This window comes from Vicugna pacos, unplaced genomic scaffold, assembly GCF_048564905.1.
Source record: "Vicugna pacos unplaced genomic scaffold, VicPac4 scaffold_197, whole genome shotgun sequence".
NCBI lineage: Eukaryota > Metazoa > Chordata > Mammalia > Artiodactyla > Camelidae > Vicugna > Vicugna pacos.
The window spans coordinates 175,260-201,463 of record NW_027328876.1 but is presented as its reverse complement, the minus strand read 5'-3'; the positions used below and the strand labels follow the sequence as shown (position 1 = coordinate 201,463).

The 26,204-nt window shown below is 45.9% G+C and overlaps 2 long non-coding RNA genes across 2 annotated transcripts in view; one reads left to right on the top strand and one right to left on the bottom strand.

The window, feature by feature from the left end:
* The window catches only part of LOC140695372 (uncharacterized), a 151,918-nt gene that overhangs the window by 3,829 nt on the left and 121,885 nt on the right, over positions 1–26,204 (top strand). The gene's annotated exons all lie outside the window — the stretch shown is intronic.
* On the bottom strand, positions 17,306–22,762 carry LOC140695370 (uncharacterized). The gene is made up of 2 exons (XR_012071101.1): positions 22,641–22,762; positions 17,306–17,338 (listed from the first exon to the last, which is right to left on the bottom strand). It is a non-coding gene; the product is annotated as an uncharacterized lncRNA (long non-coding RNA).

The following is a 26,204-nucleotide window of genomic DNA, read 5'->3' as shown; positions in this document are numbered from 1 at the left end:
CCAAACTGTTAAAGGGGTCATGTCAGCTCTTTACGGTTGAAGCCTCCGAAACCAACAGGAACCATGAAATTACTATTGGAAACATGAAATAACCCCCAACCTTGGATACACATGTGCATGTGGTGCCCTTTACTCCCAATGACACCTACTGGCCAATGTTGGCATTTCAAGGGGTAACATCCCTCTCTTGGAAAATACAAGAGGAAAGAAACCAAATATATCCATTTAGGTTTGAATCCAAAAGCACCTAGAGGCATTATAGCTAGGACAACCCTGCTGCAGTTATGCTAGTCTATTGAGAACCAGGTGTTCTTCTATCAGTGATGAGAACGCTTAATCACCCGATCATGTTGGGTAAAGCCATTTAACGCAACCAAGTCTGCACCCCCATGATATAGTGCCCCCGGGGGCTTGACTCAATTGAAAGACGATCCACAGAAGCTGTGTCTTTAATGTCATTGGCGACTTTTACAGTACAGTTCACTTTCTGACATGTACTATTTACCTATACTGTCTTGAAAAACTGAGGCCTAATACAGATTCAAGTTCAGTCAAAGATTCCCCTCACTTACCACACTCCCTTCACCCCAGGGAAGACATAAACACAACATTTGCTGAATCTAGCGGAAGGCCATCGTTTCTAGGTGTGAGCTAAGTATTCAATTCCTATCGATTCCAGCCGAGACTCTTTGACCTTTAAGGAGTTCACTGTTGTTCACAGAGTGTGAAGCTGGAGGAACTCTGATTCTAGGAGGGGCTTGCTCTTCTCGTAATGGCTTCATTGCAGCTCAGGTACTGATCCTTCCAAATGGATGCCTGAGTGGAGGGGAGGGAAGGGCAAGTGCTTGCTAGCTAGGCCCAAACCTGGGAAAAGGCTTACCTGGGCTTGGTGAATTCTGGTCTGAATGGCTTGGGAATGCCCCTTGGGACGTGTGGATTCTCACGACCTCTTCCAAGAACAGGAGCGTTTTGATCATCTCTGCCATCTCTTCTCTTGCAGATGTCAGGGACCTTGGACCCGTTCTTGGAGAAGAGAATTGAGGAACTTCCTCAAGTCCACGTTGGCACTCCGTAAGTTTCTGCCAGTATCAGCGAGGATCAATATGTCTCATGAATGTCTTTCGAGCCTGGTATCCTCTACAGCTGTCTCCACGCCAGTATTCTCCATTGTAGCAGAACATCTCTCATCCATGTGTTCGCATCTCTACTCAATCCGTGCAGCCAGCTTTTCGCCCAGCTTCTCTTCGTGTCTCCCCTAAAGTCGACTTCACCAGGACTGGGCATGTTTGAAAGTACCTCGGAGCATCACCAGTAAGCTGATGACAGGCAGATCTTCCACTGTCTGCTCTTAAAGGTTCTGGAAACTGACCTGTGAACTCAGGTCTTTGGGCAGCAGCAGTATCTCGAACTTACACAGCTTCCAGGACCAAACACTTAAGCCAAGCTCCACAGAGGGCGGCAGCCCCTCCAGCACACTGATCCACCCACAGAACTCTGCCCGGTTACCTAGGATCCAACAGCCACAACAAGCCTCGCGTTACACACCAACATTCCACCTGGAATCCAACCGGTAACTGCCATCCCCAACGGCTGCTGCATCTTGTCAGTGTTGGGGGAGGGGCTGCATCCGACGAGAGGTTCCTAAGGTAAATGTTATTCTACCCACTAGCGTCCCATGGGCCTCTCTTCTTCCCTCTTTCCTTTTGTTCAGATCTGTATGCACAGAACCAATGGAGGGAAGTGGGTCCCTTTTTAGTTGATGGTTTCACACGTCTTTAAACTTTCTAACAGTTCACAGTACACAGAGACCCTCTAAAGGAGACTTATGTTCCTATAATATCCGTACACCCGGAATACATATGCGTCGCCTGATTTCTGCTGAAACACCCGCACTCTCAGGACATGGATCCACTTGTTTCATGGGGGCTGAAATTCCAAGAAATGAAACCAACCCCAATGTGCACTTTACTGTCTGTCTCTTTTGCTCTTAGTACACTTTGGCAGATCTACGTGCCTTTGTTATAGGCTTCTTACATTTCTTCTCTACGTAGCGTAGAATATGGCATTCCTTCATCCTGTTGGAAGACATACAAGTCTACATCACGGACTAGGAATCCATTTGATTCCAAATCGGCATTTGGCTTAGGTCACGATATGCTCTTATGAATCAATATTTACGAATATGAATGCACGCCTCTGATTTCCGAAGACAAGTGTGCTGAGTACATGCAAGCCGCGATACTGGGTCGATGCGTGCTGAATGATCCTTGACATCACCTTGAGTATTTTCTTTTGAATAATCATGATTCCCTTGGTATATGTCAGCCAACCGTACCCTTTTGGTGCTTGTTTGTTGGTTTGATTCTTTGTTGGTCTGCTTCTTGCTTGTTTTGCAAACACGTCAGGCCATGCATCTCTCCTTTCGCTTCAAACAGAGAGTCCAATAAGCTGATTCACTTAAGAGAGTGCTTCCAATCACCTATGATTTCCTGCTTCCCTCTCCCATCTTTAGGGTTTTGATGTCCTCCTTGCCTTCTTCTTGTTTCTTCTTTGCCACTCATGCTCTTCTTGCATTTCCAATAATGGTTTTCTTCTTTCCATTTCATCTTGCTGCTTTTCTATTCAGGGGAGTATTCTCAACCTTCCTTTTAGAAGAAGTTTTGAACGGCTGAATTCTTTTAAGATTTGCCGGTCTGTGGAATTCTCTAGCTCTGCCGTTATTAGAAATGGTGGTCATGGGGCATAGGCTACCCTAGGTGGCAGCATTTGGCCATTCAGGATATGGTCTGTGTCCTGGCACTCCTCCCTGTCCTGCAATATTGCTGCCGAGATATCAGCTGAAACCCCTCTGGAGGTTCCCTTGTGACTATGTTGTTTCCTCCAGGTGCATTTTAAATCACTGGGATATTCGTGAACTTTGTTGATTTGAATCATACAGCTGCTGGTAGGTCTATTGGGATTCCACCTCCTTTGGATGCTGTGTACTTCCTGAATTCGCATAGATGATTCTTTCTTGGCTTTCAGCACGTTTCAGTCTGATTTTTCTACAGATACATCTTCAGACATTTTTGTTTTTTATCTCTTGCTTTTCCATCTGGGACTCTTATGAACTCTAGTCTTTCATGCCCTGTCTTAACCCAGGATTCAACAGCCATGTTTCATTGGTTTGCACTTGCTTTCCTATGTCTGCTTCTGACCGAGGGATTTCTGTTCCCCTGTCTTCACAGTCATTCACGCGTCCCTCTGCATTATCTAGTCTGCTAAGGACTGAATTTTAGCCCTGATATTATCACATCCATTGAGTTTTCTGATATTTTTTGGCTCGTCTTAAGACTTTCTCTTCCCCTTTTCTGATATTCTGCCTTTTGTGATTCTGAAACAATGTTGTTCTTGAGGGTTTTTCAGACCTCCATTTTCAACACTTGGTCTGGAGAGCGTTTTGCAGTCTAGTGATTTGAAAGCTTATCTTCTGGGCCTTCAATATCTTGGGAACTGAAAATGGTACTTCCTGTTTCTTTTACTGTACTTCTTCATCTCTACTGGTCAGGTAATATCAGGTATCGAATGTAGACTTCTAGGGCTTTGTTAAGTGAAAAATTTAGACTCTTGTCTCTACGCAATTCCATGGGATTTCTGTGAGGACAACTTCTCCTAGACATTGATGCCATATTCTGTTCCTGTGTGTGTTGTCTGGTATATCTCCAATTGCTGGTGTTGCATTTGTTGTGATGAACATCCCATACTATTTCGATTAACATAACTTCATTTTGATTACGCATATCTCACAATTCTGAAAGTGTGCAGGACACTTCCTCTTGTGGAAATGAGGCTTCTAAACGTTCTCAGCTCTGCATTCTGCTCTATGTCATTTTGGAGTGTTTAAAACAAAGCAAACTGAGAGTGCGCTTGTGCTTTGCAGTGCCACGGGAATGTCCCAATGAAAGCAATTCTTCCCAGAGTTTCTCTGTCTACTGAAACACCAGTGGAAGCTCATCCATGGATGTCACACTTCAGGGACTGCTGGAATGATCCCGCAGACCTACCTTGGTGTCCTCGGTGCCGTACCGTGCCGGTGCCATCCAAAATGTAGCATCCGCTTTTGGGAGATAGTGCTGAAGGAAATGCTTCATCTTCTCACGCTGTGGACTTGGACCACTCTTCCTTGTCCTCTCATCCTTGTGGCACGGGTGCACGAAGGCAACCACAGAGCTGTTGCGCATCCTGTGCCTCACACCAAACCATAATCCCAGCCCAGGTTAGGAATGTAGCAGATCCTAAGGCTTTTCATTCTGATTTCAAACCCAAGGCCCCCTGGATCCCTCAGACCAGATGCACGATAGCTCTGATTCAGCCCCACACGTGCTCTATTGGCAAAATGCCCAATTGGTCCCTGGTCCTGCAGATGCACTGGCTGTGGCCATGGGACATATCGGTAATCTCCACCGCGCGACCAGTGTGGTTGCTTTATCATTGGTACACAGTTCGGTTTGCTCTCTTGATTCGACCCACCACATCCCACAATGCACTCCAGATCCCTGAGACTCAGCGTGTGCCATCATCCGTAGCCCTATCCCTCACTGACCGTTGCCTCTGCTACCTCAAATTTGGCAGCTCGGATCTTGGTCTCAGAATCAACTGTGGGGATATTTTGCGCTGGTTTCTTTGAGTTCTGTCAGCCAAGCATCTGCTGTGCACTCTTGTAAATCTCAGCACATCACCTTCAATCCCATGTCTCCTGTCCGCTTGAGAGTGTGCGTCCAAGGCAAACAGAGTTTCACCCTTGTTGCTCCATCACGTGGGGTCAGACCCTGCACTGGTTTCCATTCCCTGCTTTGCCTTCTCCTGCTTCCAGGTGTCCTGAGGCCTCATCCTGTCTTTGGAAGTAACAGACCTCTCTTCGGCAAGTGTCCTGTGCCAAGGGCTGGGTGAGTGGATGTTTCCATTGCTCTGTACATGGGAGCGAGTGAGTGCAGGTTGCACTTCTTCTCTGCCAACTGGGCATCGATGAATCAACACTATCCAGATACATTTCACAGAAATGTGATATTTGCTTAGCTCTTTGTTTCTATACAGCCTCGGTGGGAGGGATTGTCCGAAGACACCTGTTTTGACAGTGTGTTGATATCTCATTTGCAGTCTTTAAGAAGTTTAACAGAATTCATTTACATGTTTTGGGAGTATACGAAAATGAAGTTATTTTTTGAAACACACTGTATCGACCTAGAAGCCAGACTTGTCAATTTTGGTAACATTTTGTCAGCTCTACGGAAAACCTAGACAGAAAGAATGCAAACTTCCAGTCCAAACTGTTAAAGGGGTCATGTTAGCTCTTTACGGTTGAAGCCTCCGAAACCAACAGGAACCATGAAATAACTATTGGAAACATGAAATAACCCCCAACCTTGGATACACTTGTGCATGTGGTGCCCTTTAGTCAAAATGACACCTACTGGCCAATGTTGGCATTTCAAGGGGTAACATCCCTCTCTAGGAAAATACAAGAGGAAAGAAACCAAATATATCCATTTAGGTTTGAATCCAAAAGCACCTAGAGGCATTATAGCTAGGACAACCCTGCTGCAGTTATGCTAGTCTATTGAGAACCAGGTGTTCTTCTATCAGTGATGAGAACGCTTAATCACCCGATCATGTTGGGTAAAGCCATTTAACGCAACCAAGTCTGCACCCCCATGATATAGTGCCCCCGGGGGCTTGACTCAATTGAAAGACGATCCACAGAAGCTGTGTCTTTAATGTCATTGGCGACTTTTACAGTACAGTTCACTTTCTGACATGTACTATTTACCTATACTGTCTTGAAAAACTGAGGCCTAATACAGATTCAAGTTCAGTCAAAGATTCCCCTCACTTACCACACTCCCTTCACCCCAGGGAAGACATAAACACAACATTTGCTGAATCTAGCGGAAGGCCATCGTTTCTAGGTGTGAGCTAAGTATTCAATTCCTATCGATTCCAGCCGAGACTCTTTGACCTTTAAGGAGTTCACTGTTGTTCACAGAGTGTGAAGCTGGAGGAACTCTGATTCTAGGAGGGGCTTGCTCTTCTCGTAATGGCTTCATTGCAGCTCAGGTACTGATCCTTCCAAATGGATGCCTGAGTGGAGGGGAGGGAAGGGCAAGTGCTTGCTAGCTAGGCCCAAACCTGGGAAAAGGCTTACCTGGGCTTGGTGAATTCTTGTCTGAATGGCTTGGGAATGCCCCTTGGGACGTGTGGATTCTCACGACCTCTTCCAAGAACAGGAGCGTTTTGATCATCTCTGCCATTTCTTCTCTTGCAGATATCAGGGACCTTGGACCCGTTCTTGGAGAAGAGAATTGAGGAACTTCCTCAAGTCCACGTTGGCACTCCGTATGTTTCTGCCCGTATCAGCGAGGATCAATATGTCTCATGAATGTCTTTTGAGCCTGGTATCCTCTACAGCTGTCTCCACGCCAGTATTCTCCATTGTAGCAGAACATCTCTCATCCATGTGTTCGCATCTCTCCTCAATCCGTGCAGGCAGCTTTTCGCCCAGCTTCTCTTCGTGTCTCCCCTAAAGTCGACTTCACCAGGACTGGGCAAGTCTGAAAGTACCTCGGAGCCTCACCAGTAAGCTGATGACAGGCAGATCTTCCACTGTCTGCTCTTAAAGGTTCTGGAAACTGACCTGTGAACTCAGGTCTTTGGGCAGCAGCAGTATCTCGAACTTACACAGCTTCTCGGACCAAACACCTAAGCCAAGCTCCACAGAGGGCGGCAGCCCCTCCATCACACTGATCCACCCACAGAACTCTGCCCGGTTACCTAGGATCCAACAGCCACAACAAGCCTCGCGGTACACACCAACATTCCACCTGGAATCCAACCGGTAACTGCCATCCCCAATGGCTGCTGCATCTTGTCAGTGTTGGGGGAGGGGCTGCATCCGACCAGAGGTTCCTAAGGTAAATGTGATTCTACCCACTAGCGTCCCATGGGCCTCTCTTCTTCCCTCTTTCCTTTTGTTCAGATCTGTATGCACAGAACCAATGGAGGGAAGTGGGTCCCTTTTTAGTTGATGGTTTCACACGTCTTTAAACTTTCTAACAGTTCACAGTACACAGAGACCCTCTAAAGGAGACTTATGTTCCTATAATATCCGTACACCCGGAATACATATGCGTCGCCTGATTTCTGCTGAAACACCCGCACTCTCAGGACATGGATCCATTTGTTTCATGGGGGCTGAAATTCCAAGAAATGAAACCAACCCCAATGTGCACTTTACTGTCTGTCTCTTTTGCTCTTAGTACACTTTGGCAGATCTACGTGCCTTTGTTATAGGCTTCTTACATTTCTTCTCTACGTAGCGTAGAATATGGCATTCCTTCATCCTGTTGGAAGACATACAAGTCTACATCACGGACTAGGAATCCATTTGATTCCAAATCGGCATTTGGCTTAGGTCACGATATGCTCTTATGAATCAATATTTACGAATATGAATGCACGCCTCTGATTTCCGAAGACAAGTGTGCTGAGTACATGCAAGCTGCGATACTGGGTCGATGCGTGCTGAATGATCCTTGACATCACCTTGAGTATTTTCTTTTGAATAATCATGATTCCCTTGGTATATGTCAGCCAACCGTACCCTTTTGGTGCTTGTTTGTTGGTTTGATTCTTTGTTGGTCTGCTTCTTGCTTGTTTTGCAAACACGTCAGGCCATGCATCTCTCCTTTCGCTTCAAACAGAGAGCCAATAAGCTGATTCACTTAAGAGAGTGCTTCCAATCACCTATGATTTCCTGCTTCCCTCTCCCATCTTTAGGGTTTTGATGTCCTCCTTGCCTTCTTCTTGTTTCTTCTTTGCCACTCATGCTCTTCTTGCATTTCCAATAATGGTTTTCTTCTTTCCATTTCATCTTGCTGCTTTTCTATTCAGGGGAGTATTCTCAACCTTCCTTTTAGAAGAAGTTTTGAACTGCTGAATTCTTTTAAGATTTGCCGGTCTGTGGAATTCTCTAGCTCTGCCGCTATTAGAAATGGTGGTCATGGGGCATAGGCTACCCTAGGAGGCAGCATTTGGCCATTCAGGATATGGACTGTGTCCTGGCACTCCTCCCTGTCCTGCAATATTGCTGCCGAGATATCAGCTGAAACCCCTCTGGAGGTTCCCTTGTGACTATGTTGTTTCCTCCAGGTGCATTTTAAATCACTGGGATATTCGTAACTTTGTTGATTTGAATCATACAGCTGCTGGTAGGTCTATTGGGATTCCACCTCCTTTGGATGCTGTGTAATTCCTGAATTCGCATAAATGATTCTTTCTTGGCTTTCAGCAAGTTACAGTCTGATTTTTCTTCAGATATATTTTCAGAAAATTTTTGTTCCTTTATCTCTTGCTTTTCCATCTGGGACTCTTATGAACCCTAGTCTTTCATGCCCTGTCTTAACCCAGGATTCAACAGCAATGTTTCATTGGTTTGCACTTGCTTTCCTATGTCTGCTTCTGACCGAGGGATTTCTGTTCCCCTGTCTTCACAGTCATTCACGCGTCCCTCTGCATTATCTAGTCTGCTAAGGACTGAATTTTAGCCCTGATATTATCACATCCATTGAGTTTTCTGATACTTTTTGGATCGTCTTTAGACTTTCTCTTCCATTTGTCTGATATTCTGCCTTTTGTGATTCTGAGACAATGTTGTTCTTCAGGGTTTTCCAGACCTCCATTTTCAACACTTGGTCTGGAGAGCGTTTTGCAGTCTAGTTGTTTGAAAGCTTATCTTCTGGGCCTTCAATATCTTTGGAACTGAAAATGGTACTTCCTGTTTCTTTTACTGTACTTCTTCATCTCTACTGGTCAGGTAATATCAGGTATCTAATGTAGACTTCTAGGGCTTTGTTAAGTGAAAAATTTAGACTCTTGTCTCTACGCAATTCCATGGGATTTCTGTGAGGACAACTTCTCGTAGACATTGATGCCATATTCTGTTCCTGTGTGTGTTGTCTGGTATATCTCCAATTGCTGGTGTTGCATTTGTTGTGATGAACATCCCATACTATTTCGATTAGCATAACTTCATTTTGATTACGCATATCTCACAATTCTGAAAGTGTGCAGGACACTTCCTCTTGTGGAAATGAGGCTTCTAAAGGTTCTCAGCTCTGCATTCTGCTCTATGTCATTTTGGAGTGTTTAAAACAAAGCAAACTGAGAGTGCGCTGGTCCTTTGTAGTGCCACGGGAATGTCCCAATGAAAGCAGTTCTTCCCAGAGCTTCTCTGTCTACTGAAACACCAGTGGAAGCTCATTAATGAATGTCACACATCAGGGCCTGCTGGAATGATCCCGCAGACCTACCTTGGTGTCCTCGGTGCCGTACCATGCCGGTGCCATCCAAAATTTAGCATCCGCTTTTGGGAGATAGTGCTGAAGGAAATGCTTCCTCTTCTCACGCTGTGGACTTGGACCACTCTTCCTTGTCCTCTCATCCTTGTGGCACGGGTGCACGAAGGCAACCACAGAGTTGTTGCGCATCCTGTGCCTCAAACGAAACCATAATCCCAGCCCAGGTTAGGAATGTAGCAGATCCTAAGGCTTTTCATTCTGATTTCAAACCCAAGGCCCCCTGGATCCCTCAGACCAGATGCACGATAGCTCTGATTCAGCCCCACACGTGCTCTATTGGCAAAATGCCCAATTGGTCTCTGGTCCTGCAGATGCACTGGCTGTGGCCATGGGACATATCGGTAATCTCCACCGCGCGACCAGTGTGGTTGCTTTATCATTGGTACACAGTTCGGTTTGCTCTCTTGATTCGACCCACCACATCCCACAATGCACTCCAGATCCCTGAGACTCAGCGTGTGCCATCATCCGTAGCCCTATCCCTCACTGACCGTTGCCTCTGCTACCTCAAATTTGGCAGCTCGGATCTTGGTCTCAGAATCAACTGTGGGGATATTTTGCGCTGGTTTCTTTGAGTTCTGTCAGCCAAGCATCTGCTGTGCACTCTTGTAAATCTCAGCACATCACCTTCAATCCCATGTCTCCTGTCTCCTTGAGAGTGTGCATCCAAGGCAAACAGAGTTTCACCCTTGTTGCTCCATCACCAGGGGTCAGACCCTGCACTGGTTTCCATTCCCTGCTTTGCCTTCTCCTGCTTCCAGGTGTCCTGAGGCCTCATCATGTCTTTGGAAGTAACAGACCTCTCTTCGGCAAGTGTCCTGTGCCAAGGGCTGGGTGAGTGGTTGTTTCCATTGCTCTGTACATGGGAGCGAGTGAGTGCAGGTTGCACTTCTTCTCTGCCAACTGGGCATCGATGAATCAACACTATCCAGAAACATTTCACAGAAATGTGATATTTGCTTAGCTCTTTGTTTCTATACAGCCTCGGTGGGAGGGATTGTCCGAAGACACCTGTTTTGACAGTGTGTTGATATCTCACTTGCAGTAATTAAGAAATTTAACAGAATTCATTTACATGTTTTGGGAGTATACGAAAATGAAGTTATTTTTTGAAACACACTGTATCGACCTAGAAGCCAGACTTGTCAATTTTGGTAACATTTTGTCAGCTCTACGGAAAACCTAGACAGAAAGAATGCAAACTTCCAGTCCAAACTGTTAAAGGGGTCATGTCAGCTCTTTACGGTTGAAGCCTCCGAAACCAACAGGAACCATGAAATAACTATTGGAAATATGAAATAACCCCCAACCTTGGATACACTTGTGCATGTGGTGCCCTTTACTCCCAATGACACCTACTGGCCAATGTTGGCATTTCAAGGGGTAACATCCCTCTCTAGGAAAATACAAGAGGAAAGAAACCAAATATATCCATTTAGGTTTGAATCCAAAAGCACCTAGAGGCATTATAGCTAGGACAACCCTGCTGCAGTTATGCTATTCTATTGAGAACCAGGTATTCTTCTATCAGTGATGAGAACGATTAATCATCCGATCATGTTGGGTAAAGCCATTTAACGCAACCAAGTCTGCACCCCCATGATATAGTGCCCCCGGGGGCTTGACTCAATTGAAAGACGATCCACAGAAGCTGTGTCTTTAATGTCATTGGCGACTTTTACAGTACAGTTCACTTTCTGACATGTACTATTTACCTATACTGTCTTGAAAAACTGAGGCCTAATACAGATTCAAGTTCAGTCAAAGATTCCCCTCACTTACCACACTCCCTTCACCCCAGGGAAGACATAAACACAACATTTGCTGAATCTAGCGGAAGGCCATCGTTTCTAGGTGTGAGCTAAGTATTCAATTCCTATCGATTCCAGCCGAGACTCTTTGACCTTTAAGGAGTTCACTGTTGTTCACAGAGTGTGAAGCTGGAGGAACTCTGATTCTAGGAGGGGCTTGCTCTTCTCGTAATGGCTTCATTGCAGCTCAGGTACTGATCCTTCCAAATGGATGCCTGAGTGGAGGGGAGGGAAGGGCAAGTGCTTGCTAGCTAGGCCCAAACCTGGGAAAAGGCTTACCTGGGCTTGGTGAATTCTGGTCTGAATGGCTTGGGAATGCCCCTTGGGACGTGTGGATTCTCACGACCTCTTCCAAGAACAGGAGCGTTTTGATCATCTCTGCCATCTCTTCTCTTGCAGATGTCAGGGACCTTGGACCCGTTCTTGGAGAAGAGAATTGAGGAACTTCCTCAAGTCCACGTTGGCACTCCGTATGTTTCTGCCAGTATCAGCGAGGATCAATATGTCTCATGAATGTCTTTTGAGCCTGGTATCCTCTACAGCTGTCTCCACGCCAGTATTCTCCATTGTAGCAGAACATCTCTCATCCATGTGTTCGCATCTCTCCTCAATCCGTGCAGCCAGCTTTTCGCCCAGCTTCTCTTCGTGTCTCCCCTAAAGTCGACTTCACCAGGACTGGGCAAGTCTGAAAGTACCTCGGAGCCACACCAGTAAGCTGATGACAGGCAGATCTTCCACTGTCTGCTCTTAAAGGTTCTGGAAACTGACCTGTGAACTCAGGTCTTTGGGCAGCAGCAGTATCTCGAACTTACACAACTTCCCGGACCAAACACCTAACCCAAGCTCCACAGAGGGCGGCAGCCCCTCCATCACACTGATCCACCCACAGAACTCTGCCCGGTTACCTAGGATCCAACAGCCACAACAAGCCTCGCGGTACACACCAACATTCCACCTGGAATCCAACCGGTAACTGCCATCCCCAATGGCTGCTGCATCTTGTCAGTGTTGGGGGAGGGGCTGCATCCGACCAGAGGTTCCTAAGGTAAATGTGATTCTACCCACTAGCGTCCCATGGGCCTCTCTTCTTCCCTCTTTCCTTTTGTTCAGATCTGTATGCACAGAACCAATGGAGGGAAGTGGGTCCCTTTTTAGTTGATGGTTTCACACGTCTTTAAACTTTCTAACAGTTCACAGTACAAAGAGACCCTCTAAAGGAGACTTATGTTCCTATAATATCCGTACACCCGGAATACATATGCGTCGCCTGATTTCTGCTGAAACACCCGCACTCTCAGGACATGGATCCATTTTTTTCTTGGGGGCTGAAATTCCAAGAAATGAAACCAACCCCAATGTGCACTTTACTGTCTGTCTCTTTTGCTCTTAGTACACTTTGGCAGATCTACGTGCCTTTGTTATAGGCTTCTTACATTTCTTCTCTACGTAGCGTAGAATATGGCATTCCTTCATCCTGTTGGAAGACATACAAGTCTACATCACGGACTAGGAATCCATTTGATTCCAAATCGGCATTTGGCTTAGGTCACGATATGCTCTTATGAATCAATATTTACGAATATGAATGCACGCCTCTGATTTCCGAAGACAAGTGTGCTTAGTACATGCAAGCCGCGATACTGGGTCGATGCGTGCTGAATGATCCTTGACATCACCTTGAGTATTTTCTTTTGAATAATCATGATTCCCTTGGTATATGTCAGCCAACCGTACCCTTTTGGTGCTTGTTTGTTGGTTTGATTCTTTGTTGGTCTGCTTCTTGCTTGTTTTGCAAACACGTCAGGCCATGCATCTCTCCTTTCGCTTCAAACAGAGAGCCAATAAGCTGATTCACTTAAGAGAGTGCTTCCAATCACCTATGATTTCCTGCTTCCCTCTCCCATCTTTAGGGTTTTGATGTCCTCCTTGCCTTCTTCTTGTTTCTTCTTTGCCACTCATGCTCTTCTTGCATTTCCAATAATGGTTTTCTTCTTTCCATTTCATCTTGCTGCTTTTCTATTCAGGGGAGTATTCTCAACCTTCCTTTTAGAAGAAGTTTTGAACTGCTGAATTCTTTTAAGATTTGCCGGTCTGTGGAATTCTCTAGCTCTGCCGCTATTAGAAATGGTGGTCATGGGGCATAGGCTACCCTAGGTGGCAGCATTTGGCCATTCAGGATATGGACTGTGTCCTGGCACTCCTCCCTGTCCTGCAATATTGCTGCCGAGATATCAGCTGAAACCCCTCTGGAGGTTCCCTTGTGACTATGTTGTTTCCTCCAGGTGCATTTTAAATCACTGGGATATTCGTGAACTTTGTTGATTTGAATCATACAGCTGCTGGTAGGTCTATTGGGGTTCCACCTCCTTTGGATTCTGTGTACTTCCTGAATTCGCATAGATGATTCTTTCTTGGGTTTCAGCAAGTTACAGTCTGATTTTTCTACAGATATATTTTCAGACAATTTTTGTTCCTTTATCTCTTGCTTTTCCATCTGGGACTCTTATGAACCCTAGTCTTTCATGCCCTGTCTTAACCCAGGATTCAACAGCAATGTTTCATTGGTTTGCACTTGCTTTCCTATGTCTGCTTCTGACCGAGGGATTTCTGTTCCCCTGTCTTCACAGTCATTCACGCGTCCCTCTGCATTATCTAGTCTGCTAAGGACTGAATTTTAGCCCTGATATTATCACATCCATTGAGTTTTCTGATACTTTTTGGATCGTCTTTAGACTTTCTCTTCCATTTGTCTGATATTCTGCCTTTTGTGATTCTGAGACAATGTTGTTCTTCAGGGTTTTCCAGACCTCCATTTTCAACACTTGGTCTGGAGAGCGTTTTGCAGTCTAGTTGTTTGAAAGCTTATCTTCTGGGCCTTCAATATCTTTGGAACTGAAAATGGTACTTCCTGTTTCTTTTACTGTACTTCTTCATCTCTACTGGTCAGGTAATATCAGGTATCTAATATAGACTTCTAGGGCTTTGTTAAGTGAAAAATTTAGACTCTTGTCTCTACGCAATTCCATGGGATTTCTGTGAGGACAACTTCTCGTAGACATTGATGCCATATTCTGTTCCTGTGTGTGTTGTCTGGTATATCTCCAATTGCTGGTGTTGCATTTGTTGTGATGAACATCCCATACTATTTCGATTAGCATAACTTCATTTTGATTACGCATATCTCACAATTCTGAAAGTGTGCAGGACACTTCCTCTTGTGGAAATGAGGCTTCTAAAGGTTCTCAGCTCTGCATTCTGCTCTATGTCATTTTGGAGTGTTTAAAACAAAGCAAACTGAGAGTGCGCTGGTGCTTTGTAGTGCCACGGGAATGTCCCAATGAAAGCAGTTCTTCCCAGAGCTTCTCTGTCTACTGAAACACCAGTGGAAGCTCATTAATGAATGTCACACATCAGGGCCTGCTGGAATGATCCCGCAGACCTACCTTGGTGTCCTCGGTGCCGTACCGTGCCGGTGCCATCCAAAATGTAGCATCCGCTTTTGGGAGATAGTGCTGAAGGAAATGCTTCCTCTTCTCACGCTGTGGACTTGGACCACTCTTCCTTGTCCTCTCATCCTTGTGGCACGGGTGCACGAAGGCAACCACAGAGCTGTTGCGCATCCTGTGCCTCAAACCAAACCATAATCCCAGCCCAGGTTAGGAATGTAGCAGATCCTAAGGCTTTTCATTCTGATTTCAAACCCAAGGCCCCCTGGATCCCTCAGACCAGATGCACGATAGCTCTGATTCAGCCCCACACGTGCTCTATTGGCAAAATGCCCAATTGGTCTCTGGTCCTGCAGATGCACTGGCTGTGGCCATGGGACATATCGGTAATCTCCACCGCGCGACCAGTGTGGTTGCTTTATCATTGGTACACAGTTCGGTTTGCTCTCTTGATTCGACCCACCACATCCCACAATGCACTCCAGATCCCTGAGACTCAGCGTGTGCCATCATCCGTAGCCCTATCCCTCACTGACCGTTGCCTCTGCTACCTCAAATTTGGCAGCTCGGATCTTGGTCTCAGAATCAACTGTGGGGATATTTTGCGCTGGTTTCTTTGAGTTCTGTCAGCCAAGCATCTGCTGTGCACTCTTGTAAATCTCAGCACATCACCTTCAATCCCATGTCTCCTGTCTCCTTGAGAGTGTGCATCCAAGGCAAACAGAGTTTCACCCTTGTTGCTCCATCACCAGGGGTCAGACCCTGCACTGGTTTCCATTCCCTGCTTTGCCTTCTCCTGCTTCCAGGTGTCCTGAGGCCTCATCCTGTTTTTGGAAGTAACAGACCTCTCTTCGGCAAGTGTCCTGTGCCAAGGGCTGGGTGAGTGGATGTTTCCATTGCTCTGTACATGGGAGCGAGTGAGTGCAGGTTGCACTTCTTCTCTGCCAACTGGGCATCGATGAATCAACACTATCCAGATACATTTCACAGAAATGTGATATTTGCTTAGCTCTTTGTTTCTATACAGCCTCGGTGGGAGGGATTGTCCGAAGACACCTGTTTTGACAGTGTGTTGATATCTCACTTGCAGTATTTAAGAAATTTAACAGAATTCATTTACATGTTTTGGGAGTATACGAAAATGAATTTATTTTTTGAAACACACTGTATCGACCTAGAAGCCAGACTTGTCAATTTTGGTAACATTTTGTCAGCTCTACGGAAAACCTAGACAGAAAGAATGCAATCTTCCAGTCCAAACTGTTAAAGGGGTCATGTCAGCTCTTTACGGTTGAAGCCTCCGAAACCAACAGGAACCATGAAATAACTATTGGAAACATGAAATAACCCCCAACCTTGGATACACTTGTGCATGTGGTGCCCTTTACTCCCAATGACACCTACTGGCCAATGTTGGCATTTCAAGGGGTAACATCCCTCTCTAGGAAAATACAAGAGGAAAGAAACCAAATATATCCATTTAGGTTTGAATCCAAAAGCACCTAGAGGCATTATAGCTAGGACAACCCTGCTGCAGTTATGCTAGTCTATTGAGAACCAGGTGTTCTTCTATCAGTGATGAGAACGATTAATCATCCGATCATGTTGGGTAAAGCCATTTAACGCAACCAAGTCTGCACCCCCATGATATAGTGCCCCCGGGGGCTTGACTCAATTGAAAGACGATCCACAGAAGCTGTGTCTTTAATGTCATTGGCGACTTTTACAGTACAGTTCACTTTCTGACATGTACTATTTACCTATACTGTCTTGAAAAACTGAGGCCTAATACAGATTCAAGTTCAGTCAAAGATTCCCCTCACTTACCACACTCCCTTCACCCCAGGGAAGACATAAACACAACATTTGCTGAATCTAGCGGAAGGCCATCGTTTCTAGGTGTGAGCTAAGTATTCAATTCCTATCGATTCCAGCCGAGACTCTTTGACCTTTAAGGAGTTCACTGTTGTTCACAGAGTGTGAAGCTGGAGGAACTCTGATTCTAGGAGGGGCTTGCTCTTCTCGTAATGGCTTCATTGCAGCTCAGGTACTGATCCTTCCAAATGGATGCCTGAGTGGAGGGGAGGGAAGGGCAAGTGCTTGCTAGCTAGGCCCAAACCTGGGAAAAGGCTTACCTTTGCTTGGTGAATTCTGGTCTGAATGGCTTGGGAATGCCCCTTGGGACGTGTGGATTCTCACGAACTCTTCCAAGAACAGGAGCGTTTTGATCATCTCTGCCATCTCTTCTCTTGCAGATGTCAGGGACCTTGGACCCGTTCTTGGAGAAGAGAATTGAGGAACTTCCTCAAGTCCACGTTGGCACTCCGTATGTTTCTGCCAGTATCAGCGAGGATCAATATGTCTCATGAATGTCTTTTGAGCCTGGTATCCTCTACAGCTGTCTCCACGCCAGTATTCTCCATTGTAGCAGAACATCTCTCATCCATGTGTTCGCATCTCTCCTCAATCCGTGCAGCCAGCTTTTCGCCCAGCTTCTCTTCGTGTCTCCCCTAAAGTCGACTTCACCAGGACTGGGCAAGTCTGAAAGTACCTCGGAGCCACACCAGTAAGCTGATGACAGGCAGATCTTCCACTGTCTGCTCTTAAAGGTTCTGGAAACTGACCTGTGAACTCAGGTCTTTGGGCAGCAGCAGTATCTCGAACTTACACAACTTCCCGGACCAAACACCTAACCCAAGCTCCACAGAGGGCGGCAGCCCCTCCATCACACTGATCCACCCACAGAACTCTGCCCGGTTACCTAGGATCCAACAGCCACAACAAGCCTCGCGGTACACACCAACATTCCACCTGGAATCCAACCGGTAACTGCCATCCCCAATGGCTGCTGCATCTTGTCAGTGTTGGGGGAGGGGCTGCATCCGACCAGAGGTTCCTAAGGTAAATGTGATTCTACCCACTAGCGTCCCATGGGCCTCTCTTCTTCCCTCTTTCCTTATGTTCAGATCTGTATGCACAGAACCAATGGAGGGAAGTGGGTCCCTTTTTAGTTGATGGTTTCACACGTCTTTAAACTTTCTAACAGTTCACAGTACACAGAGACCCTCTAAAGGAGACTTATGTTCCTATAATATCCGTACACCCGGAATACATATGCGTCGCCTGATTTCTGCTGAAACACCCGCACTCTCAGGACATGGATCCATTTGTTTCATGGGGGCTGAAATTCCAAGAAATGAAACCAACCCCAATGTGCACTTTACTGTCTGTCTCTTTTGCTCTTAGTACACTTTGGCAGATCTACGTGCCTTTGTTATAGGCTTCTTACATTTCTTCTCTACGTAGCGTAGAATATGGCATTCCTTCATCCTGTTGGAAGACATACAAGTCTACATCACGGACTAGGAATCCATTTGATTCCAAATCGGCATTTGGCTTAGGTCACGATATGCTCTTATGAATCAATATTTACGAATATGAATGCACGCCTCTGATTTCCGAAGACAAGTGTGCTGAGTACATGCAAGCCGCGATACTGGGTCGATGCGTGCTGAATGATCCTTGACATCACCTTGAGTATTTTCTTTTGAATAATCATGATTCCCTTGGTATATGTCAGCCAACCGTACCCTTTTGGTGCTTGTTTGTTGGTTTGATTCTTTGTTGGTCTGCTTCTTGCTTGTTTTGCAAACACGTCAGGCCATGCATCTCTCCTTTCGCTTCAAACAGAGAGCCAATAAGCTGATTCACTTAAGAGAGTGCTTCCAATCACCTATGATTTCCTGCTTCCCTCTCCCATCTTTAGGGTTTTGATGTCCTCCTTGCCTTCTTCTTGTTTCTTCTTTGCCACTCATGCTCTTCTTGCATTTCCAATAATGGTTTTCTTCTTTCCATTTCATCTTGCTGCTTTTCTATTCAGGGGAGTATTCTCAACCTTCCTTTTAGAAGAAGTTTTGAACTGCTGAATTCTTTTAAGATTTGCCGGTCTGTGGAATTCTCTAGCTCTGCCGCTATTAGAAATGGTGGTCATGGGGCATAGGCTACCCTAGGTGGCAGCATTTGGCCATTCAGGATATGGACTGTGTCCTGGCACTCCTCCCTGTCCTGCAATATTGCTGCCGAGATATCAGCTGAAACCCCTCTGGAGGTTCCCTTGTGACTATGTTGTTTCCTCCAGGTGCATTTTAAATCACTGGGATATTCGTGAACTTTGTTGATTTGAATCATACAGCTGCTGGTAGGTCTATTGGGGTTCCACCTCCTTTGGATTCTGTGTACTTCCTGAATTCGCATAGATGATTCTTTCTTGGCTTTCAGCACGTTTCAGTCTGATTTTTCTTCAGATACATCTTCAGACATTTTTTGTTTCTTTATCTCTTGCTTTTCCATCTGGGACTCTTATGAACCCTAGTCTTTCATGCCCTGTCTTAACCCAGGATTCAACAGCAATGTTTCATTGGTTTGCACTTGCTTTCCTATGTCTGCTTCTGACCGAGGGATTTCTGTTCCCCTGTCTTCACAGTCATTCTCGCGTCCCTATTCATTATCTAGTCTGCTAAGGGCTCAATTTTAGCCCTGATTTTATCACATCCATTGAGTTTTCTGATATTTTTTGGCTAGTCTTTAGACTTTCTCTTCCCCTTTTCTGATATTCTGCCTTTTGTGATTCTGAGACAATGTTGTTCTTCAGGGTTTTCCAGACCTCCATTTTCAACACTTGGTCTGGAGAGCGTTTTGCAGTCTAGTGGTTTGAAAGCTTATCTTCTGGGCCTTCAATATCTTTGGAACTGAAAATGGTACTTCCTGTTTCTTTTACTGTACTTCTTCATCTCTACTGGTCAGGTAATATCAGGTATCTAATGTAGACTTCTAGGGCTTTGTTAAGTGAAAATTTTAGACTCTTGTCTCTACGCAATTCCATGGGATTTCTTTGAGGACAACTTCTCCTATACATTGATGCCATATTCTGTTCCTGTGTGTGTTGTCTGGTATATCTCCAATTGCTGGTGTTGCATTTGTTGTGATGAACATCCCATACTATTTCGATTAGCATAACTTCATTTTGATTACGCATATCTCACAATTCTGAAAGTGCGCAGGACACTTCCTCTTGTGGAAATGAGGCTTCTAAAGGTTCTCAGCTCTGCATTCTGCTCTATGTCATTTTGGAGTGTTTAAAACAAAGCAAACTGAGAGTGCGCTTGTGCTTTGTAGTGCCACGGGAATGTCCCAATGAAAGCAGTTCTTCCCAGGGCTTCTCTGTCTCCTGAAACACCAGTGGAAGCTCATCCATGGATGTCACACATCAGGGCCTGCTGGAATGATCCCGCAGACCTACCTTGGTGTCCTCGGTGCCGTACCGTGCCGGTGCCATCCAAAATGTAGCATCCGCTTTTGGGAGATAGTGCTGAAGGAAATGCTTCCTCTTCTCACGCTGTGGACTTGGACCACTCTTCCTTGTCCTCTCATCCTTGTGGCACGGGTGCACGAAGGCAACCACAGAGCTGTTGCGCATCCTGTGCCTCAAACCAAACCATAATCCCAGCCCAGGTTAGGAATGTAGCAGATCCTAAGGCTTTTCATTCTGATTTCAAACCCAAGGACCCCTGGATCCCTCAGACCAGATGCACGATAGCTCTGATTCAGCCCCACACGTGCTCTATTGGCAAAATGCCCAATTGGTCCCTGGTCCTGCAGATGCACTGGCTGTGGCCATGGGACATATCGGTAATCTCCACCGCGCGACCAGTGTGGTTGCTTTATCATTGGTACACAGTTTGGTTTGCTCTCTTGATTCGACCCACCACATCCCACAATGCACTCCAGATCCCTGAGACTCAGCGTGTGCCATGATCCGTAGCCCTATCCCTCACTGACCGTTGCCTCTGCTACCTCAAATTTGGCAGCTCGGATCTTGGTCTCAGAATCAACTGTGGGGATATTTTGCGCTGGTTTCTTTGAGTTCTGTCAGCCAAGCATCTGCTGTGCACTCTTGTAAATCTCAGCACATCACCTTCAATCCCATGTCTCCTGTCTGCTTGAGAGTGTGCGTCCAAGGCAAACAGAGTTTCACCCTTGTTGCTCCATCACCAGGGGTCAGACCCTGCACTGGTTTCCATTCCCTGCTTTGCCTTCTCCTGCTTCCAGGTGTCCTGAGGCCTCATCCTGTCTTTGGAAGTAACAGACCTCTCTTAGGCAAGTGTCCTGTGCCAAGGGCTGGGTGAGTGGATGTTTCCATTGCTCTGTACATGGGAGCGAGTGAGTGCAGGTTGCACTTCTTCTCTGCCAACTGGGCATCGATGAATCAACACTATCCAGATACATTTCACAGAAATGTGATATTTGCTTAGCTCTTTGTTTCTATACAGCCTCGGTGGGAGGGATTGTCCGAAGACACCTATTTTGACAGTGTGTTGATATCTCATTTGCAGTCTTTAAGAAATTTAACAGAATTCATTTACATGTTTTGGGAGTATACGAAAATGAAGTTATTTTTTGAAACACACTGTATCGACCTAGAAGCCAGACTTGTCAATTTTGGTAACATTTTGTCAGCTCTACGGAAAACCTAGACAGAAAGAATGCAAACTTCCAGTCCAAACTGTTAAAGGGGTCATGTCAGCTCTTTACGGTTGAAGCCTCCGAAACCAACAGGAACCATGAAATAACTATTGGAAACATGAAATAACCCCCAACCTTGGATACACTTGTGCATGTGGTGCCCTTTACTCCCAATGACACCTACTGGCCAATGTTGGCATTTCAAGGGGTAACATCCCTCTCTAGGAAAATACAAGAGGAAAGAAACCAAATATATCCATTTAGGTTTGAATCCAAAAGCACCTAGAGGCATTATAGCTAGGACAACCCTGCTGCAGTTATGCTAGTCTATTGAGAACCAGGTGTTCTTCTATCAGTGATGAGAACGATTAATCATCCGATCATGTTGGGTGAAGCCATTTAACGCAACCAAGTCTGCACCCCCATGATATAGTGCCCCCGGGGGCTTGACTCAATTGAAAGACGATCCACAGAAGCTGTGTCTTTAATGTCATTGGCGACTTTTACAGTACAGTTCACTTTCTGACATGTACTATTTACCTATACTGTCTTGAAAAACTGAGGCCTAATACAGATTCAAGTTCAGTCAAAGATTCCCCTCACTTACCACACTCCCTTCACCCCAGGGAAGACATAAACACAACATTTGCTGAATCTAGCGGAAGGCCATCGTTTCTAGGTGTTAGCTAAGTATTCAGTTCTTATCGATTCCAGCTGAGACTCTTTGACCTTTAAGGAGTTCACTGTTGTTCACAGAGTGTGAAGCTGGAGGAACTCTGATTCTAGGAGGGGCTTGCTCTTCTCGTAATGGCTTCATTGCAGCTCAGGTACTGATCCTTCCAAATGGATGCCTGAGTGGAGGGGAGGGAAGGGCAAGTGCTTGCTAGCTAGGCCCAAACCTGGGAAAAGGCTTACCTGGGCTTGGTGAATTCTGGTCTGAATGGCTTGGGAATGCCCCTTGGGACGTGTGGATTCTCACGACCTCTTCCAAGAACAGGAGCGTTTTGATCATCTCTGCCATCTCTTCTCTTGCAGATGTCAGGGACCTTGGACCCGTTCTTGGAGAAGAGAATTGAGGAACTTCCTCAAGTCCACGTTGGCACTCCGTATGTTTCTGCCAGTATCAGCGAGGATCAATATGTCTCATGAATGTCTTTTGAGCCTGGTATCCTCTACAGCTGTCTCCACGCCAGTATTCTCCATTGTAGCAGAACATCTCTCATCCATGTGTTCGCATCTCTCCTCAATCCGTGCAGCCAGCTTTTCGCCCAGCTTCTCTTCGTGTCTCCCCTAAAGTCGACTTCACCAGGACTGGGCAAGTCTGAAAGTACCTCGGAGCCTCACCAGTAAGCTGATGACAGGCAGATCTTCCACTGTCTGCTCTTAAAGGTTCTGGAAACTGACCTGTGAACTCAGGTCTTTGGGCAGCAGCAGTATCTCGAACTTACACAGCTTCCCGGACCAAACACCTAAGCCAAGCTCCACAGAGGGCGGCAGCCCCTCCAGCACACTGATCCACCCACAGAACTCTGCCCGGTTACCTAGGATCCAACAGCCACAACAAGCCTCGCGGTACACACCAACATTCCACCTGGAATCCAACCGGTAACTGCCATCCCCAATGGCTGCTGCATCTTGTCAGTGTTGGGGGAGGGGCTGCATCCGACGAGAGGTTCCTAAGGTAAATGTGATTCTACCCACTAGCGTCCCATGGGCCTCTCTTCTTCCCTCTTTCCTTTTGTTCAGATCTGTATGCACAGAACCAATGGAGGGAAGTGGGTCCCTTTTTAGTTGATGGTTTCACACGTCTTTAAACTTTCTAACAGTTCACAGTACACAGAGACCCTCTAAAGGAGACTTATGTTCCTATAATATCCGTACACCCGGAATACATATGCGTCGCCTGATTTCTGCTGAAACACCCGCACTCTCAGGACATGGATCCATTTGTTTCATGGGGGCTGAAATTCCAAGAAATGAAACCAACCCCAATGTGCACTTTACTGTCTGTCTCTTTTGCTCTTAGTACACTTTGGCAGATCTACGTGCCTTTGTTATAGGCTTCTTACATTTCTTCTCTACGTAGCGTAGAATATGGCATTCCTTCATCCTGTTGGAAGACATACAAGTCTACATCACGGACTAGGAATCCATTTGATTCCAAATCGGCATTTGGCTTAGGTCACGATATGCTCTTATGAATCAATATTTACGAATATGAATGCACGCCTCTGATTTCCGAAGACAAGTGTGCTGAGTACATGCAAGCCGCGATACTGGGTCGATGCGTGCTGAATGATCCTTGACATCACCTTGAGTATTTTCTTTTGAATAATCATGATTCCCTTGGTATATGTCAGCCAACCGTACCCTTTTGGTGCTTGTTTGTTGGTTTGATTCTTTGTTGGTCTGCTTCTTGCTTGTTTTGCAAGCACGTCAGGCCATGCATCTCTCCTTTCGCTTCAAACAGAGAGTCCAATAAGCTGATTCACTTAAGAGAGTGCTTCCAATCACCTATGATTTCCTGCTTCCCTCTCCCATCTTTAGGGTTTTGATGTCCTCCTTGCCTTCTTCTTGTTTCTTCTTTGCCACTCATGCTCTTCTTGCATTTCCAATAATGGTTTTCTTCTTTCCATTTCATCTTGCTGCTTTTCTATTCAGGGGAGTATTCTCAACCTTCCTTTTAGAAGAAGTTTTGAACTGCTGAATTCTTTTAAGATTTGCCGGTCTGTGGAATTCTCTAGCTCTGCCGCTATTAGAAATGGTGGTCATGGGGCATAGGCTACCCTAGGTGGCAGCATTTGGCCATTCAGGATATGGACTGTGTCCTGGCACTCCTCCCTGTCCTGCAATATTGCTGCCGAGATATCAGCTGAAACCCCTCTGGAGGTTCCCTTGTGACTATGTTGTTTCCTCCAGGTGCATTTTAAATCACTGGGATATTCGTGAACTTTGTTGATTTGAATCATACAGCTGCTGGTAGGTGTATTGGGGTTCCACCTCCTTTGGATGCTGTGTACTTCCTGAATTCGCATAGATGATTCTTTCTTGGCTTTCAGCACGTTTTAGTCTGATTTTTCTACAGATACATCTTCAGACATTTTTTGTTTCTTTATCTCTTGCTTTTCCATCTGGGACTCTTATGAACTCTAGTCTTTCATGCCCTGTCTTAACCCAGGATTCAACAGCAATGTTTCATTGGTTTGCACTTGCTTTCCTATGTCTGCTTCTGACCGAGGGATTTCTGTTCCCCTGTCTTCACAGTCATTCACGCGTCCCTCTGCATTATCTAGTCTGCTAAGGACTGAATTTTAGCCCTGATTTTATCACATCCATTGAGTTTTCTGATATTTTTTGGCTCGTCTTTAGACTTTCTCTTCCATTTGTCTGATATTCTGCCTTTTGTGATTCTGAGACAATGTTGTTCTTCAGGGTTTTCCAGACCTCCATTTTCAACACTTGGTCTGGAGAGCGTTTTGCAGTCTAGTTGTTTGAAAGCTTATCTTCTGGGCCTTCAATATCTTTGGAACTGAAAATGGTACTTCCTGTTTCTTTTACTGTACTTCTTCATCTCTACTGGTCAGGTAATATCAGGTATCTAATATAGACTTCTAGGGCTTTGTTAAGTGAAAAATTTAGACTCTTGTCTCTACGCAATTCCATGGGATTTCTGTGAGGACAACTTCTCGTAGACATTGATGCCATATTCTGTTCCTGTGTGTGTTGTCTGGTATATCTCCAATTGCTGGTGTTGCATTTGTTGTGATGAACATCCCATACTATTTCGATTAGCATAACTTCATTTTGATTACGCATATCTCACAATTCTGAAAGTGTGCAGGACACTTCCTCTTGTGGAAATGAGGCTTCTAAAGGTTCTCAGCTCTGCATTCTGCTCTATGTCATTTTGGAGTGTTTAAAACAAAGCAAACTGAGAGTGCGCTGGTGCTTTGTAGTGCCACGGGAATGTCCCAATGAAAGCAGTTCTTCCCAGAGCTTCTCTGTCTACTGAAACACCAGTGGAAGCTCATTAATGAATGTCACACATCAGGGCCTGCTGGAATGATCCCGCAGACCTACCTTGGTGTCCTCGGTGCCGTACCGTGCCGGTGCCATCCAAAATGTAGCATCCGTTTTTGGAGATAGTGCTGAAGGAAATGCTTCCTCTTCTCACGCTGTGGACTTGGACCACTCTTCCTTGTCCTCTCATCCTTGTGGCACGGGTGCACGAAGGCAACCACAGAGCTGTTGCGCATCCTGTGCCTCAAACCAAACCATAATCCCAGCCCAGGTTAGGAATGTAGCAGATCCTAAGGCTTTTCATTCTGATTTCAAACCCAAGGCCCCCTGGATCCCTCAGACCAGATGCACGATAGCTCTGATTCAGCCCCACACGTGCTCTATTGGCAAAATGCCCAATTGGTCTCTGGTCCTGCAGATGCACTGGCTGTGGCCATGGGACATATCGGTAATCTCCACCGCGCGACCAGTGTGGTTGCTTTATCATTGGTACACAGTTCGGTTTGCTCTCTTGATTCGACCCACCACATCCCACAATGCACTCCAGATCCCTGAGACTCAGCGTGTGCCATCATCCGTAGCCCTATCCCTCACTGACCGTTGCCTCTGCTACCTCAAATTTGGCAGCTCGGATCTTGGTCTCAGAATCAACTGTGGGGATATTTTGCGCTGGTTTCTTTGAGTTCTGTCAGCCAAGCATCTGCTGTGCACTCTTGTAAATCTCAGCACATCACCTTCAATCCCATGTCTCCTGTCTCCTTGAGAGTGTGCATCCAAGGCAAACAGAGTTTCACCCTTGTTGCTCCATCACCAGGGGTCAGACCCTGCACTGGTTTCCATTCCCTGCTTTGCCTTCTCCTGCTTCCAGGTGTCCTGAGGCCTCATCCTGTTTTTGGAAGTAACAGACCTCTCTTCGGCAAGTGTCCTGTGCCAAGGGCTGGGTGAGTGGATGTTTCCATTGCTCTGTACATGGGAGCGAGTGAGTGCAGGTTGCACTTCTTCTCTGCCAACTG